Raw genomic sequence first — 19,918 nt, 5'->3', positions numbered from 1 at the left:
AAAAGAAGGCCAGTTGGAGAGACTTTGTACGAGATGAATCATATATCGGATGCATGATTGTATGGTAGACAGAAGGGTGGTTTACGGTAGGCCAGGTGTACCGAAACAAAAATACTAAAAGTCCACCTGTTATTCATCGGGAAGTTCTAGCAAGAATTACTTTAGTCAAATATCCTCATATACAAACATGTTGCTAGATGGATCGTTTCTTGTGGCTTGCGCTCCTGCTATATGGGAGTTTATTAAAGGCTATATACGTAGCCATACGTCATAAGAAATGGAACAAGGTCAAACATACTCTGCTGACCAAAATAAAAGTGGTCAAGTTTGGGGAAAGCCTATCTAAAATACACAAAACCTTCTTCAAATCAGGACTTAGCAGTGTATTAAATGGCATGTACCTTTTCATGAATTAAATGCGGTCAGTTACAGAAAGAGAGATTAAGATAGCTGCAAGGATAAAGAGGGATGTATTTCGATGTTATGCTATTCTCCGACACATACATAAGCATTCATGATGACTCTGACTGGGGTGTGGCTTTTGAAGCCGGGGTAATGATTTCTACCTTCTTAGGCTTTTACGGAAAGATATAAACATCTTAGAATCTTTAATACATTTACAAAGGAAATGAAACACGGACTAAAGATGTAGACATTCTTACTCGATAGTTATAACAATTGTCGGTAAACCTTCAAGATGCAGATGACAGGTCCTTTTTATGTGCAAACCTGCAATCTGGAAATGACAGATCCTGTTATCTGGATCAATATTCCAGGCGCAATAGCATGTGGGTTTGAAATATCCCAGACGTATATGTCTTGGTGTTTAGGAAGACATGTGACATAATGCCAGGCTGATGAAAAAGAGGAAATTATACAGGACACCAGACATAGTAAAAGTGTCACAAAAGAGTCATTCGACCCTTCAATTCATCAAATGTAAAAGACATTAACAAGGACAACGTATACAATTAAGATTTATAAAAGATTGGTACAGAAAGGTGCAGTAGGTCTCTCCACTTTCTCCACTGATTAATTCACATTATGTTTAAGCTGACGCTCACAGCATCATTTATCTTACACCGGTCTCCAGAACCTATCGCACATTATATGCTGGTCTCTATAGTCCATGACCAATCATCACCCATCACATTCTCCACTGCAGAGTGACATCAGTATTGGATCCCTGTCTCATATAGTAGATTTTTATATAGACTTAATTTTCCCCCAAACTAATCAATATTTTTTTCCATTTTGTACCAAAACAAATATTTATATTGCATTTGCTTCAAATGTTAAAATCATTTAACATTGTTTAAGGCCATTTCTTAGTTTTCTTTGATTTACAAACCATGTTAATCTTACTACTTTGTTTTACCACTCCATAATATATTACCGTACATACCAGCAATATCGTTTATACCGAAACTATCATACATACCTAGACTGTGATACTTACACCATGAGACATATTAGCAATTTGATACATGCCAACACTTTGAATCATACTAATACTGTCAAACATAAAATAACATAATTTGTCTGCCTTGCAACAAACTGAAATTACGTGCTCCAAAACGTACAAATTGCGCGAATTTTGCTAGTTGGGACAAACTTACGCTCATATGCAACGTGCTCTACTTACTGAGAAATACGGTACGTTGGAAATATGATTGGCTCAAAAGGTTACTTTCTGAACCAGATGCATAGTTATTATTTAAGTATTACTCTTGAGCCAATCATATGTGTGTGTGTGTGTGTGTGTGTGTGTGTGTGTGTGTGTGTGTCTTTTTAAATATAGCTCTTCGATACCCACTCTAAACTGTAATGTTTAGTTCACTGCATAAATTATTTTGTCAAAACTGACTATTGGTTACTATTTGTGATCGCTTGGCAAGCAAGAATCCAATACAATTGTCAGAAAAGCGTCGCACTTGAGGAGTTGAGACTGTGTCGAATTCGATCTTTCTAAGACTTGAGTTACTTCTTACGTTCCTTTTAAAAATTAGACGCGAGGAAAATAAGGAAGATTTTTTGTTCAGGTCCTTAGATATAACGTTTTCATATCAGAAACCACCAAAGGTATGATCTCTTTCATGTTCTACGTAATATATTCGCTTGAAGGGTCATTTGGATCATTAACTGGATGCCAGAACATAAACGTATCGTCGAGGAGAGAGATATTTGCTTTCTTGTATAGAAGCTACTTAAATTTGAAAATTCTTTAACGGTTGCAAATTACATGCAAACCGTGTACTTTGATATCACGATGATATGCATAAAAACGTGCATTCATTTTTAAAACTATTTTGATATATTCGTCATCAAACATCATATCAAAATCGTTTGCCATCCATCATCCTAATCGTTCGTGAAAGTCATAATACGAACGAGCAGACATTATTATGCCGTTTATATGAATGTTGGAAAGTTGATATTTGAGGGTCGAGTTCGAGTTTTCACCTTCTTTTTTTAAATAAAAACAAAGAAACCACAGGCTTGCTTTTGTCAATTTTGATGGACACATTTAAAATGTTGAAAATGTTGAACCGTTGCATACGACGAATACAACTTTTCGTTTGTTTCCTTCGTCATTACAGTACAGTTATTAAGACTTTTGAGTCTCTGCATTGCGATCTTAGTAATTTATGCAGCAGTAAAAGAAAGCGAGAGAATGGTTAGGCATGCTTCCATGACAGCAAATATAATAAGTTTAATCCAGGGTCAGAGGTCCTTATTTGTTTTCCGTGGTATTTTAACGAAGAATGCGGGCAACACGTATCATTTAAAAAGCCTGGATAATGAGAAAATTCAAGCATTGTTGTCATTTACTATCATAAAGCTCAAAGTCATAGCTAAAGCTTAAAAGGCACGTTCCAAAAATACTATTAAATGCTCTACTCTACGTCCTCAAAAAAACTTGAAGACAACTATCAATTTCTTCCTGAATTGATATTTCTCCAGTTTCTTTGGCTCTATTATATAACAATTTGAAACAGACTCTTTTTGAAAACTTACGTAACTGACCGCGCATGAGCTCATTTGTTATCCGGAATAAAAACTTCTTGCTAACCTAGACGATCCTGTAGTTGCCGTACATATCAAATTTGATGCGGTGTTATATTTATAATGACATTAAAATCATGTGCGAATAAATGTATTAGAGGTGAAATGGATTTTTCTTCTTCTTCTTAATGTGGGGTTAGGAATCCAGAGTATCGATGTCATGTACGCATTGATTTTTATTTGGACAACCCACACAATGAGAAAATATGTGGTCTTACGTCACTATTGTCCATCATTTGTTGGACAATAGTAAACAATCTGAAGTGTTCTTGAAAGAAATGACGTCAAAAAATACGGCGACGATAACCATTAATGTCAATTGCACATTCTCTGATCGTTTTGAAAATGTCAGGAAGAAAAGAAATATCCTTAGAATGTCGAACGCAGATTTATATCTTGAAATTTCGTAATTGGCGCATATCTGCTACAAGTACAAGCGTCTTGGACGCAGATCTGTTTTCGTGATATAACTGAAAACAGTCCTAAATAACACACACACACACACACACACACACACACAAGCACGCCCATATATCACATGGATCACAGCAATATGGAATAGGTAGAAAAAAAACTAGGATGCAAGCGTCTGTACAGTAATTTGTCTGTTCTATAATAATGTACTATTAGACCTGCGGTTCTAAAGAAGGTGAAAGAACTAGGAAAACTTTTTAAAAACCCCGACGTCAAGTCAGTATTATGCATATTGGCATGCTGCGATCTTAGCAAGCAGAAATTAAATGTTTTTATATGGTGCGCATATTGATTTCGTCGATGGCTATCGAAAATATATTTCCATTGGTGAATCGGTTTTGGAAAATTAATCTTCTCTGCCTTGTTTTATTTTAATGATCTGAAGTTTGCATTCTCTGCTGGAGAACTCATAGGAAGCAAATCATGAGAAAGGAAATGCAAAGTGGGAAAATGAAATATGAGTGATGACACAAAGTGTAATCAGTAGATGTCATTTTATTTTGTGCCTGGTTATGATTTTTGTCTAGCACAGAAATTGATCAATTATTCTTTAAGAGACTGCGGAGTTGTCATCGAAAACAATTTTCAGATTGTATGTTTTTTGTTTGAAATCAAGGTGTATCGGCGATAAAGCTATTTGTTATGTATAATTGATTTAATTATATCAGATTTAATATATATTATTTCAATTTAATTGTTTGTCAGTTTTAATTTTTTATTTTTCATTACATGATATTATAATGTAAATTTATTCACTAGAGATGATACTTTTTTCAGAAAATAGTTTGACCATGACTGTTAGTTTATAAACACCAGGTGCTGATCTAAATCCTGGCCTTGTTTCAGAATTTGTAGCAACCTTCGTAAACAAGTTCTATTTTATTTTAAAATGATTGTTTTTTTCCAAGGTCATGATGGGACTTTGTCTTTAAGATGCAAACAATTTATTTTTCTAGAGTAAAAATGATTGGTTTTCGTTAGGGTCACACCGGGTAAACGTGATCTGCAAAATTACTTACTTCTATAGCTTTCCAGAAGATGATCACGTGACCCCTTGTTTACGTTTTAGAAAGACCATATAACCCATGTTTTGGAGAATAAATCTCAGTAAAAGTTGGGCTGTTAAACTGTCAGTTGTATGTTGTGCTGCTTGGAGTTATTTCAAATTACTTGGTTTGGAGTTATTTCAAATTATTTGGATTCAAAAGGATTAATTCTGTTATTTTTCTGGAAAATACGTGTGCTCATGTAATATTATGGAAGAAGGACAGTTTTTTTAAAATAAAAGTTTATTCAGCTATCAGAAACCGGAGTGATAATTCTTGTTTCTACAAGGAACTGTAGACTTCAGCACTACAGATTGCAGCATATGTCGTCTTCCATATTGGATTCTTCGTCGGGATTCGAACGTGAAATCAGTTAGGACTATTAAAATGTTATTCTTGGGTTGTTTTTGAATCATTTTTGGATTTGATTCTGTAAAATCGTAAGTTCATATTTTTTCATTTTTACAGAATTTTTCCAGGGAAATAAATTATTGTATTTTTCGAAGCTTCTTGTTTTTATTCTTTCTTGTGTTACTGTTTATTCGAGCCTAAACACGTGATATAAGACTATTACTATGCGAGACATGACCTCCTACTCACGAAAAGACAAACAAAATTTCAACTCAGACTCCGAATCAAGATTTGGAATGTCAATATTTTTAATCAGAATTATTTTCAGGTTATCAAATGTTCAGAAATGGCTTACTATTTGATAACGGATGTTTTTTTTATCAGCAGATAGGACTATATGCATATTTGCAAGTGCCTGTGATACCCCCGCCGCCCCCCCCCCCCCCAGTTTTAAATATTATATATTTTCGGAATATTTTTTTTTCCATTTTGAATACATTTGATATCTTATCTGGTACTTGATTTGTCAATGTTAGATGTTAATTATATGCAGTGTGGAGACCGTTTAAATCTCACAATATTAATCCTGCATGAATTAAAACTTATTTGTTATTTCTCCTCTATGGAAAAGATTGTTTTAACGTCATGCCCAATTTGTTGTGTTGGCTTCAACAAGAAATTGTTTAAGTCAGTAAATATCATTTGAAATTTAATTGCACCCACAGAAATCCCAAATGGGTAATGATTAAATATTAAATTTATGAAACTCGTTAAATAATGTCCAGCTTCTGCTCGCCAAGGCTCGCAAAAGTTGAACATTATTCAACGAGTTTAATAAATTTAATATACAATCACTACCCATTTAAGATTCTTTTTATTACATAATTTTTGTTTCTGAAGAAATTATTTAGAAAGAAAGAAGAACGAATAATTTTGTTTATTCTCGCAGACATTGCACCTTTAATTTTTTTGTGCGCAGAAAATAGTCCCAAACAAAGTTAAAATAGTATTAACGTTTAAAGTTAGATTATACTTTTCTTACAAGGTATAAATCAAAGAACAAGCTTCCTTCCGGTTAAACAGAACATTTTACACAGACACAATAATTGTTCAACACAGAATGTCCAATGCGCGTGATGGCGCATTGTTAGATCCAGTTGCCGTTAGAGTAGAGTTGACGATCCGTGTGTACGTAACATAAAGTGTCACTTTCACAACTAAATATTACATTCTTGCGATATTCATGTGAAAGAATGTTACTGGATGCAGAAATTCTCATATTTGCTGTATGTATTTATTTTTAGTCGGAATGGCATCACATTTTTACAAAGTAAATATGCAGTGGTTGGATAAACTTCTGTCAGTTATGAGACTGGTTTTTGTCCACATTCTTCTGTGGACAGATGTGAGTTTATTTACTTCTGTAAGTTAACATTTAAACCACGCTTGTATATAGGGTGGAATCCATGCTACAGGTAAACCGCCTCCCACCCCACCCCACCCCACACACTCGCTATCAGCTGAGCAATACCCATAGTTATACTTGTTGTTGTTGTTGTCATGGAGTTTTAGAAATTTTTCATGTTATGATATGTTATTAATGCCATAGCAAGCGCCTGTTGTGGTTAATTGGCCATATTCAGACAGAAGAGACCATTTTTCTCCATTTCCTTTCGCGACTCGAATCGAAAAACAACCGCCAAAATGTTCAATAAAAACAAAATAATTCCAGAAGGCGGGGTTAAAAGGTTTTCTCACGATCGCATCCACTCAGTAAAGAGAATACTGCGCAATAATTTCATAATCACATAAAGTGATATGTTAGCATGGTATAATATCCAAAATATTAAACTGCACACACTAGAAGCAAAGTGTACCGACTATGTGAAAAAACATTCGTAGATTTGTACGCATATTGCAAAATGTATGTTTTTGTGGCAGAAATGACATTTATTCGAGATTTCTCGTAAAAACTTAACTTACAAAATGTTGTTAGTTTTCCATTTTCAATTAGGACTTAACAAGCAAATATAGGTATACAAATGTTTAAAACACGACTACTCAATTATTTAGGTCAATAAACCCAAATCATATTTTTCCCGTACTGCACGTCTTCAATAACATATCATGTCGTCATCAATGACGCAGTGATATCACATAAGACAAACGTTTTATATACGATCAGGGCCGGATTTAGACATGGTGAGGCCCTAAGCTATGGGAAGCTGTTGAGGCCCTGTTTGGGAGGTGTTAACAGAAAATAAGGCTGTAAACAAAATTCTAAAATTTTACGAGGCTCCTTCAGATTGAGATCTACGCTGTACCTTGTTTAGCTTCTGTCTCAATCCGGCCCTGTATACGACTATGGGACTGTACTATTTAGTCATTTCACTACAATTTTTTGTGTCATACAGTGAATAATATCTTACATGTGTACATCTAGCAATCTATTCTCTGTAAAAAAAAAATATGTAAACAAAGACGTTACTTTGACCCCTCCCCCCAAATACGTTTCAATAAAACATCTATTTTACCCTGGAGAGGAACATGATTGGCCCTGAAATGTAGAATTCGCGGAATTTTCCAGAATCTAGTGCGGTCACCTTAATGACTGGGATGGCAAAATCTATACACGTGCATTTTCTAAATTAGCACCTCTATATTTCTCACGGTATCAGCTCTGAGGTTCGCTTGTTTAGAACTACCCCGCAGAGAGACATTTCTCTTCAATAACAGCTCTGCAGTCACGTGATGGAATATTACTCCCAGATCAATACAGTATTTATTTTCATAGCCAATAAAATACGATAATCTAATCTATGTGATCCCAAATAAACTGGTCTAGAGGCTTCCGTACTGGAATTCCTTTGCAGAAACCCAGGTGTTTATATCCCGTATTTATCCTTCCAAAGAAGAACATAAACCCTGATCAGCCGTCGCATAATGCGCCCGCCGATCAGGCATTAATAATGTCCATTTCATGCTCACAAGCGAATAATGCAAAGCCAAATATGTCGGCGTATGAGACGACAAATCTAGGACTACAAAGTTTGCAATGGGTGTAAAGTATATACGGGTACTTACGGTAATATCGACAGGTGTTCTTGAACATAACGAATACAGAAATCGAATAACAACATGGAGATAAAAATATCCGGTTGTCAAATTTAGATCCTAGTGGTTTTTGCTTTGGAATGTGATTCCTGAATTTATGATACTGGACTTCAATCGCTGTTTATAGTATATATAGGAACTGCAGAAAGATTGTAAATTAACCGAAGCACTGAATATAGATAATGAACCACATAGATGGAGGGGGGGGGGTGTAAATAAATTGTCTGATTAAATTATCTACGTGTTTCTTTATTATATGTCTTTATATTAAATCTAACAGCATTATAGACAAAAAAATAACATAAATGAATGTAATAAATCATGTAGACAAAATGTCCATTTTATTTTATTTCCACAAGATTTTATAAATAATAAATGCGTGCGACATTATTTATATCTTAAAGAGGGTATTAGTGATGTACAGTTTGCCAATAATATGTGAATACTGACGAAACGAAGACTAATAAAGTATAAGAAAAAGTGCAAGTGTCAGAGATAGACAAAGAGGCAGAAAGACAGACACATAGACAGACAATAATATGTAAACTCACATTAAAATGTAGTTAGTCCATATTAATGCATAAAATAACCGTATATAATGTTTAGTATACTGCTAAAGGCTTAAACCAAAGTCTACTATCGCCTAATGCACCGACTTATTAGGATCTGAACTAGTGACCTGAAGGATGCAGCTTCCATTTCCACATTCCGGGATCAGCACGGATAAGCTACCGTTGTGTTATTGGGCAAGGCACTATACTTACCTGGCACAACATAACTTTCAAAGTAATGATGTACTACTGCAAACACGCAATCCAAGTCTACCACGACCACTGCCACCACCAAACAAATTTTCACTTGAAATACTATGTATAATGCCAGAAAAAAAATCGTGTCTATGCTGTTGGTATTCGCGTTTTACATGAGCAAAGACGGTATTTTAGGGGTATTATAGACAGTCAGTTAGTATGGACATAGAAGTAATCAAGATGGTTGTACACATCAAAACAATAGCTAAAACCTGATGCAAAATTAGAAAATCTATTCTACTAAAGAATTGCTATTTTGGAAGCAGTTTTGAACAAACATATCAGTATCCTAAGCGATGAGGAAAAAGATAATATCTATTGGAAACAGAGACGTTATTTCATCTTTTTTTTCTGGGGGGGACTTGATGGGGGAGGGGGCAAAACTTGATTCATGCAGATATCAACGCGCTGGTTCAGGCTGAATAACAGATTAGAGCAGTGCTGTCCAACCTTTTTGACACCATGGGCCACTGAAAAATGCTTTTCTTGAAGCCGAGGGCCGCAGCAGAAAACTAAAAGCAACGACGATATAGCTGCTCGAGCTCTGGTGGGCCCTTTAAACTCAGCCGGCGGGTCGTATGCGGCCGCGGGCCGCGGGTTGGGTAGCACTGGATTAGAGAGATAGTAATAACAGGGACGTCATTTCAATTCTTTCGGGGGGGGGGGGGGGGGGGAGGGCAAAACTTGACGGGCTTGTTAATTTTCGTATATAGGCTACATCAATTTTACAGCACATATAAATTCGGGGAGGGAGGGGGCAAATGCCCTCTGCCCCCCCCCCCCATGACGTCCCTGATTAGAAATAGTTTTAATTATTCACAACCCATACATATTTGATTGATGTTGACAGAGCAATTTGTGAGCTTAGGCATCCATTTTAAGAGTCTAGGTTAGCAAGGATAGTAGAAAGCTAGATAAAGGTCAACTTACAGTAATTTCATGTGGTACTAATAGCTTTTACTTAAGTCTCACATGCTTAAAATTTAGTGGGATGAAAAGTTAAATTATACCATTTTTTTCAAGCAGAGATAATTATATCTCACAGCAGTTTCATCAATTATTCGCCCGATCTTAACAAAAAATGTCCAAGATCGTCTTTGTAACATGTCTTCATGTATTCACCGCCCACCACCATCACCAACGCCATCATCGTCGTCGTCATCATCATCATCACCGTTATCATCCCCGTCAGCACCAATATGTGCGATACCCCAATCGTTACCTTCAATTTTCGGTTGTTTTATCGGTCTTTCTTTTTATGTTTTCCTGACTGCTACTACTTCACCAGGCCGATAAATCAGTCCCATATCTCTGATGATACTAACTGAAGTTTTAGGGCCTGATCTAAACTTTTCATTAAAAGATACGCAAATTTCGTCAGCACACATCGGTGTAGATTTTATACAGGTATTTGTCGCGACTGTTGAGTTGCCGTTGTTTGAAGGGTTCTTTTGGCGATATGTATATAATATTTCCGGATCAAATGTTTTGTTTGACGGCTTGCAAATCCACTAGGAAAAGCACAACCCTATGTTTGGTTATTTTGAATTACGCGTTAGATAGGGCTGTTACCAAATACTGGTAAGCGTCTAAACTGTGCGTTGGTGTGTTCATGAACGATATGCATGCAGCAAAATTAAAACTGCAAATTTTTAATCAAAGAAGAAACGTTTCCTGCTTGCACAGGAAAAGAGTGGTATTTGTTCCTAGATTTATCCCAATACTTAGTAAACGTTGACAAGACGTATCAACGCTACATGGCGATAAAGAAAATGCTAGGCAATTCTGATATCCATTGATGACGTCATCATATACTCACCCTGAAATGCTTTCAAAGTTGATGCTACCTTTTGCACAATATTAGACCGCTACATCTGTAACTATAACTATATATGGATTCTGATGGCGTTTATCGGGACAATACGGATACGTAATTTTCTGTTTTGGTAGGTAGACAAAGTCTGGGCAACAAAGTATTTGGAGAGATTTCACATACGTATCGCTATGAAATCACACTCATAGAACACAGGCATAAATGTGATTTCTTTTTTTCCATTCATCCATCACTAAAATGGCACTAAAATTACGACTTTACTCTCACTGTACCAACTTTATTCACAAGACCCATCGATCTACGGTTTATAACTCGAGTTCCTCCATTTTGACTGTTCTGTCGGAGAGCAATAATATTGAAACGTGAACATTCCCGATAGAGTCTGACAGAGGACGCTGACGTCATATAACTTGATGTTGTTAACAAACACGTGTGATTTGCTAGAGCTTAAACGAGACGAGAAATAAAACTTTTCCTTTTATGTATGTAATTCTTTACACATTTTAATTGACTGTAATGTTTATAAATTAAATATCGTAAATTGCCGAGTTTTTCCGAGCTTTGATGAGACGACAGATTACGTGGTCCCGTGACGCAATAATAGCAATTCCTCGAATACAACGGAACCATGGCGAGCGAGACAGATGGGAGAAGACCAGATCTGACTTGCACATTCAAAAGTTGAATATGTTTCCGAGATATGCTCCTTACTATATCTGTTGAATTGTGTGTTAACAAATGTGTTTAAGACTTGACAGCAGGAAAGTACAACAGTAAGAAGGTGCTCATATTTCATATTTTGGAATTTAAAAAAGCAATGTAATTTTAAAATAAATACTTGCACATTGTGTGCTGTGCAAAAATGTGATAAGGATTAAGGAATGGTGGCCAGTGTAAAATGCTATAACAAATTTTCTTCAACAATGAATTAAAAAAGACAGCAGGTGAGTGTCGCTGATGCTGTAAAGAATGAAGGCTTTCATAATTGACCTAGATCAGTGGTGTAAAACGTGTCGCCCGAAGGTCGTGTGTGTCCCACTCATGGACGTCATGGAGGGGGGGGGGGGCAGATGCTCCACCGCCTGAATTTGCATGTGCTGTGTGAAGTGTCGAATTTTGAATTACAGAATTATTATGTTACCGAAAGGGAATGCCTAGCGATTATCTTTGGAATCTCTAAATTCCAGCGCTATTTGTATGGGCGAAAGTTTATTCTGGAAACTGACCACCAACCACTTGCTTATTTGACCCAGGCTTAATTGACAAATGGACGTGTAGTGAGATGGTCATTATTTCTCCAGCAATATCAAGTTCAGTTGCCCTACATTAAGGGAAGCGCCAATGTAAGAGCAGATTGTCTGAGTAGACAAATTGATTCTGAGGTGAAGGGGTCACTTCAGAACATGTAAAGAAAAACTGGAAATACAGCTTCAAAATTCGGAAAGCAAAATCCCTGATTTTACTCTTAAAGAGGGACCTATGTGAAGTGTCGAATTTTGAATTACAGAAAATGTTAAGGTTGAATGCATTGAGCATTAAAATCTTATCGCATTTAAGCCAGAAAAGTCTTTGTGAAGAGTCACTTCGACCTTTCTTCAATCATCTCTGTCCAATGCAATATGTCTTCTAAAACAAACCCTGATTTTCATCACATTATCAAGTGCCTCCTTCAAGGTTCCAGCTCTCACATATGTAGGTTGAATGAAGCGTCTTAACTTTTCTTCTTCCTCCTCTATCATGCCTTGTACCAGATCCCTGGCTACATTTAGGCTGGTCACTTGCCTTGTCACAAAGTCTTTGGTAACTGGATACCTCCGTTCATGTTCTAGCCTTTCCACCACATAGGCTGCACCCACCATCCAGTACCAACTGTCATTTAAGTTGTTAAACAACTCTATTGCCATCTTCGTTTGTTCAATGTTGAATGGCGCGAACGATGATGATGAAAATAAATTTAAGTCGCCTATGCAATGAGTGCTTTCGCAACTGGTTAGGTCTCGAATGTCGATATTTTCAATTAGTCGGACTGTATGAATGGTGCCACTACAGTCCGTTTTTATCTGTGAGTGTCACACTTCTTGATTAGTCTGTCTGGACGAGGCAAGATGGAAAGGAATCCAGGAATGGCGCTCAAACCCAAACAAACAATTCCAATCCGCCAACTAATGAGCGTTTTATTGAGTTAAATTAGTATTCCGAATCATATTTAATATCAGATATTCACAACTGAATGAAAGAAGTTATGAATTTAGTTCTCAATTAGATTTAATATCTCATGTTTAGATTAGAATTCAATCTGAGTTTTCAACTACCAATCAAATTTGAGTTTATACATTGGACACTATCAAGTTGGAAAACCAGCCAAAGAATTCAACCTCCAATCAGATGCAGCCTTTCATAATTACTACGTTTGAGTTAGCCCAAGTTGAAAAACTAGCCAAAGATTTTAACTTCCAATCAAATTCGAGTTTACATACCTGACACCACCAAGTTAGAAAACCAACCAAAGAATTCAACTACCAATCAAATTTGGGTTTACATACATACCACCACTAAGTAAGAGTACGATCCGAAAAATTCAATTGCCAATCAACTGCCAATCAGATTTAGTTTTACAACTACATACACCGAGCACATCACACTAACAGCCCTAAAACGCCAGGACGTATTTTCATTTCAAATCAAGTCCAGTTTTACTAGTGGACAATAAGAAATCCAAAAATGTGTAAGCCACCTGTGCAATTCTGTCAAATTGTTCCTACATCTTAACTGTTCCAAATAATTCTAGTACATAGTGTACGTTGTAATTGCCCTAAATATTTATACTAATTATTATGTCTAAGCGACTTAAAAAGAATTTTTTTCAGTCATTGTTAGGTGTAGTAAGTTGTTAATTTTGAAGCGGTGGAGAAAAAGATCAAATTAGTTTTGTGGTTTTATCGAATCGGGATTCCAAGCCAAAGTGGAATCTCTTAGATAATAGGCAACTTTTTATTTTAGCTCTCTCTCTCTCTCTGCTTTTGAAGTCTGTACTTCTCAGTCCATTCTTCTTTCTCCTTCTTGATCTCCTCTCTGAAGAGCTCTTCTATCAGGTCTTCAGTCACTTTCAACATTCTGACGTTCTCTATCTCTTCAGGCTTAGGTATCAGGTTTTGCCTGACACGATGGAAATTCACGTAAGCTTGGTTCAACTTGGCTAGTCTTTAGCACATCTTCTTAGCAGGATGAGTCAACAGTGGATGGTCAGACTGGAGACTCACGCTTTATATGGCTCAAGCGCGGACACGATAAAAAACATCCCTACACTGTTTAGAGTCGGAAGACTAGGATAGTTTGATTTGAGGGTGAGGGATAGAGATAAGGTAAAGAGCATGTATCATCATAAAAATTGCAAACAAACGACAGACGCATTTTTTCTAAGCATAACATTTTTATTCAAATAACTAACAACCATCAATTAATAATCTACCATAAACAGTTTTTCAAACAATCAAATAAACTAACAAATATTTTGTTAAAATAACAATCGTTTTCTGACAAGGTTGACAACGTTGTGAAGTGAAGCTAAACTTCCACTGATGGAAGTCATTGGGCCATTGATTTACACTATGTTTCCTAGCTAGAGACAAAAGATAACCATAATGGTCACAAAACCATCGATCTACTTTGTCATCAATTTTAGATGAGTGGCGATCAAAATAAGTCACTGAATGTTCTAAAGAATATCCAAGACTGCGTTGATGAAGAAAATACACAATACTGTCCACACACCATGGAATAGTGCCTAGTAATTTCACATTATTGAATTGTGTCGTATGGGTATTTCCTCTCATAAAGTCGATGAATTCGTCTTCCAAAGGTGGCAATCCATACGAATCAAAAGACTCCACACAACCTTCTTTAGGAATATAGACGGCTACCCAGTGGGTTCCTGGTAGATGACTGTCGTCCGTATTAATGACATAAGCTTGATGGTCTTGAGGTTTGCGATGAGGCAATTCATCTTTGGCACACACGACAGGATTCTAAGAAGCAGTGTACGAACCATGGTTCAAAAGGTAATACAGTTCCCAGGTATCCATTTTTGTGTTTTTTTTTCTTTCTTGTCTTTTTCTTCACAGGTAATGATAAAGTATCAATTCAATTCGAATTTTTTGTTTGAAAATCTCTGACAAATAACCGTTTCTTCGCTTTGTTTCCGCACTCTGAGCCAAGAGATATTCGATGTGATGGATCTCTAGAGTCATCAACGGAGGAGAGGAATGTTCACGCAAGTCTTTATACCACTGATACAACACTGATTCTTCCGAGATGAGACTCCACGCTTCGTCCAGATACTCGTCCAATTTTTCTTCTTAACTCAGCATCAGACATTTATCGTGTTGAATTTTACTGGGATGATCGTTTTGACATCCATAGCAATCTTTCTTGACCAATTCCTTAATTTTGTTTGCCAGGTGTTTGGCAAAACAGGAGACTAAATGTTGTTCTTGTTCTGGCGATCTGGACTTCGTCACCACATTCTCTTGGTCTTTGTCTTGGAGTTCTGCTTCCAATGAATCCTCCCATTCCATTTCGATAGATTCTCCACTATTCAAAGTAGGATTACATGCTTCCGTTGCTTCTAATAGTCTAGAATGACTTCTATCAAACTGTTGATTTCTATGGAATTGTCGAATTCGGCATACAGTAGGACGTTCACCGTCTCCGTTAGATGTTTAGCAAACTGAAGTTCCACTCGAATCTGGCCTGATTTCATAGAGTGGAAATGTCCCTCGTCGCCGCCTTCGTCAGGAGTGAAATCAAAAGCCCTCAAAGTGTAACCTCCATCATATTCTTCGTACGAAATGCCGTGACTACTGTTGGTCCCTAGCTATCCCGTGGCTTCGTACAGGGACAAGTACGATCTCAAGTAATTCTTCCTGGCAAAGTCAGGTTCGAAGGGTCTGGTACACAAGGTCTTGCCATCTTGACTGACTTCGATTTTGGACACGTCGAAGTGCTGAAAGTTGAAAGGATTTTTAGTGTGGGCTCCACTGAAGGATGAATTCTCGACGATAACAAGGATTAAAAGTTTGGGTAACTGTCCTTGGAACAGATGATCTTTAGGTAACACTTCCACGCGTCGCCCGTAGAGCCTGGCTTCTTGGATGATGGTTTTGTAATGGGCAGCGTCAACCAACAAATGGAAAGCGATACTGCTAAGATTCAGTCTCAACCGGACATCCACGCCGTTCAGAAAATACTTCTCTTGCAACCACATATCCAAATGCAAAAGATCCATTAGTTCTAAAATCTGTCCATCTTTGATTTGTTTTGACACTGTTCAAATCCATCATTGTCTTCCGATATTGTGTAGAACGTGTACGCGTCGTCTGGTTTCCATAGCACGCAGGCATCCAGATGAGTGTACTTAGCGTCTGTTCCGTACGTCAAGAATTTTTTCCAGGTAGGCAGGGTAATGGTAAGTATCCATGCTGCTACTGACTAGTTTGTTATTCAAGTACAAGTCCACTCCGCTAAACAAGGAGCGCATGAAATTGTTGACGGGAGCTACCTTCTCATCGCCGTCTATATTACCTCCATTCTTATCTAGAATTTTGATTTGAGGTGCAAGTAACTGCTGTTCAGATCGATTTAATTTTCGGGCTGTCCGTTCGTTTCAAACTCGATGGAAGCTGAATCCGTCAAAGAGGAGACGGGATGAAATTAGACCCATTGGGATTCTTGCATTGTCATCATTGTGGGCGGCATGGCAAACAGATTTAGTTCCGACTTTGAACAGGCATAAGACTCTCGGCGCACAAAAACGGTCACTTCGTTGTCGGGAGTCACTTCTTGGGGGTAACGTCCGATGCTTCGATGGTAAGATTGGTTGTACGCTTAAACCAGGTGCGGTAAGACGTCGATGTATTTGAGAGTGTGTTGCTGTGTAAAATATTACCACATGCGTTATTTCTAGGTACGCTGAAAACGTTCCACGATGCTGGCTTTGGTTTCGGGATTCTCGGTGGTGAAAAAATGAATGTCACGTTTCTTTAATTCTTTTTGGAAAGCTTGGTTCAGAAATTCGATGCTTTTGTCAGTTTGCCATCGAAGAGGGTGACGTCCACTTTGTTCCAACGCCAAAAAGTGGAGGGCTCGCACTAACTCACTGCTCAATTTGGAAGTCAATGGCACGACCCAGGCAAATTTAGAAAAGACGTCGATGACACAAAACAAATATTTGTAGCCACGCTTGTATGTGGCCAAATGAGAGACATCGGCTAAATCGGCTTGCCATTGATGATCGATACCCTCTACTTGAGTGAGACTTCCGGAAAATTTTCGTCAAATGGGTTTGTAAAGTGTACGTGCCTTGTTCTTGTAACCATCGTTGCACTTTAAGTAAACGGAGACTTTTCAGTGGAATTTTGGCAGCACGACACAATTTCTGAACTCCTACGTATCCCATAGGATGGGATGGATCTTAACAAATGCTGGCTAACACCTTCTTCATTTTTTTAATAAGTCACCCACTCTTCGCTGATGCTACTTTGGATGGGGGGAAATGGTGGTTTGGAAACGGCTTTACGTGTCCGATGTGCCACGGCAGTAGAAGTCGAAGGTAGTGGTGGTGGTGGAGGTGGTAATGGGATGGTTTGGTTTCCTTTTCTTTTTTCACTTCTGGTTTCCCTTCTTTCTTTTTCACTTCTGTCAAAGGAGGAGTGGACATCATCTTTTTGACCCAAGCTTTCCGTTCTTCTCGTTGGGGTGTGGGGGACGGGGTCAACAAGGATGCTGAAATCTTACTAGGAATGGGAGCTGCTGACGGTGATTGAAAGACTTCTCGTACCTCTTCTTCCTCAGGCGTTCGTGGGGCTGCGTCTGTCTTGATCGCTGGGGTGGTGGTGGTGGTGGTGAGGGGGGTGATGGTGATATGTACTTTGCATCAAGGCCTTAACATCTTTCAGAGTGGGCAGAGCTGTTTCGTCTAAAGCTTTCTGGTGAAAGAGTTTTAGACGTTGCAAGAGTTGACCGTACTTGCGGTTTTCTGTTTCGAACAAATCGTTGCGATCCATCAACGATAGAAATTCGTGTTGTAACTGGGACATCTGGGTCAAATTTGGACTGGGATGCAAATGTGATGCCCGTTGTTCTTGCCAACGATGGTATTCCATCCAATTTTCTAAGGCATTAAAGCCAGTTTTCGTCATTTCATTCGATTTCAAGGGTCACGTCTGAGATCTTTGGACTCCAGAGGTCCTTTTTTTCTTCTTAATCCTTTTTATCTCGGTTACATGAGTCCTCTCAGCATTGTTCCCAATACTCCTTTCAGCAAGGGCCCTAACAACAGGGCCAAAATTCCTCCGCGTTGTACTAACATCTTCTTTTGAGGAATGTGTATTTTCTTTTGAACCATTTGGTGCATAAGGTGACGATGTTTGTATAAGCATTTGTTTGTGGTGTTTCTGGTGTTTCGACAAACGTTCTTGTAAATCTTCTCTTGCAGTTCGTTTGGTAATCCTTGAATAATATTTTTAATGGGGTTTAAATACTTGTCTAGGTGTTGTGCAACGTTAGACTCCTAGCCAAGCGGGTTTCTTAAACGACATGATATGCCACTTCAATGACTCGGTCCTACTAAAGGTAGGTAGTGACGATCCGGAGACCATCAAGTATGTTCCAGGTAAGCCGAATCTTTCTGCTCCAACTGGTGTAGTGACACACCACAATTGAAGCACTTGACTCTATCCCCTTCGCCCAGGTAGAAAACTCCGGCTCTGGCTAATTCTTCGGGGGTAAGTCCTCCTAGATATTTAGGCCATCTTCCTTGGAAGGTTTGGAATCGACTTTCAAAGTTGCAGTATTCAGACCATCGCACAGGGAATGAATATTCGTATTTCACAGGTTCATTTCGACGAGGGTATGGTGAAATCCGCAGGAGTTTGCTCAGTTTTGGATGACATGTAGCTGCATGGTCTCGCGTGGAGGATAACATTGACCTTGAAAACCAGTAAAGAGCTCATGATAACGAGCGGTATCGCTTTCGCATCCGTCAGGTTTGACACGGACAGCATCCCTTTCCATGGTAGGTGTAGTGGTAATAGTAGTAGTAGTTATAGCAAAGTTCCTATCATGCTTTACTGCATCGCTAAGGTCACAGCGTACGGCATCGCTCTCGTCCCAAGGTACAGCATCGCACTCCACTTAAGAATCACCGAAATTGAATGATGTATGTTTAAAATGATTCATCTTTCTCGCTTGGTCTTGGCAGTTACAATGAATTATCGGTCTTGGACGTTGTGCATTTTTATATGCTGACGAATATCGACTTAAATTGAAGTGGTTGGGAAGCCGCACTCGCTTCAGGTACACGATTTGATACAGTTTTTCCAAAGGCCGACTGACAATTTGGTGTGTTGGTAAATGTACAATCTTATGCGGTTCGTAGGTGGTCACTCTAAAATTTCCATCCTCTCCAGTCTTCAAAGCTTCTTTCAATACCCCAAAGTTCACCACTCGACTGGTGAGATAATTCAGAGTCATTCCTTTCGCTTTACACTCGGTGTGCACTTCTCCTTGTTTGTCTCGGTATTCGTAGCCGTAATTTTTAGGACCGCCACTAGCAAAACTTAGAATCTTGTCGTCGGGGTGTTCGTCTGTCCAGGCTCCTAAAAGGTCTCCTTCGATGTAAGGGTGACGTTGACCCGGGCGATCGATGTAGATGCAGATGTCCGTGTCAAAGTACATTACGTGATCACTTAACAGTTCTAAAGCTTCGGACAATTTTAAGCGAGCATGGGCTGTCATGTAAGCCGCAATGATGACATTTCCAAATTCGTCAGCTTGTACAAAGTCCAGTTCTTCTTCGTAATTCACTAAGAGTCCTCACGAACGACGTCCACGTGTTTCGTGTGTTTAGTTTTCTCGTGAATCATTTGGAAGTAGCGGGAAGATTCTGTCAAATACTCTGTCTTAGGTAAACATGGTCGTTGTGCCATTTTGCCGCACAAGCAAGTTAACATCACCTTGCCAAACGATCGCCTACCTTCGTTTTTCTCCACGTGGTCTAAAGTGATGCCTTCCTGCTCTCAGTATTTCCCTTTGAATTTCTTTTGGTCTTCGAGAGTCTGGCACCATGAAGGATAGCCGCTGCCTTCTTGTTTCAGTTTCAAAAATGCATCCACGTAGTCTGCGAAAATTCCTTTCTGAGTCTCGTCGCCCTTGTGGTGTTTGTATGT

Source organism: Sinohyriopsis cumingii, chromosome 2 (assembly GCF_028554795.1).
Source record: "Sinohyriopsis cumingii isolate HCF-2022 chromosome 2, ASM2855479v2, whole genome shotgun sequence".
NCBI classification, from domain to species: domain Eukaryota; kingdom Metazoa; phylum Mollusca; class Bivalvia; order Unionida; family Unionidae; genus Sinohyriopsis; species Sinohyriopsis cumingii.
This window is presented reverse-complemented; position numbering follows the sequence as displayed.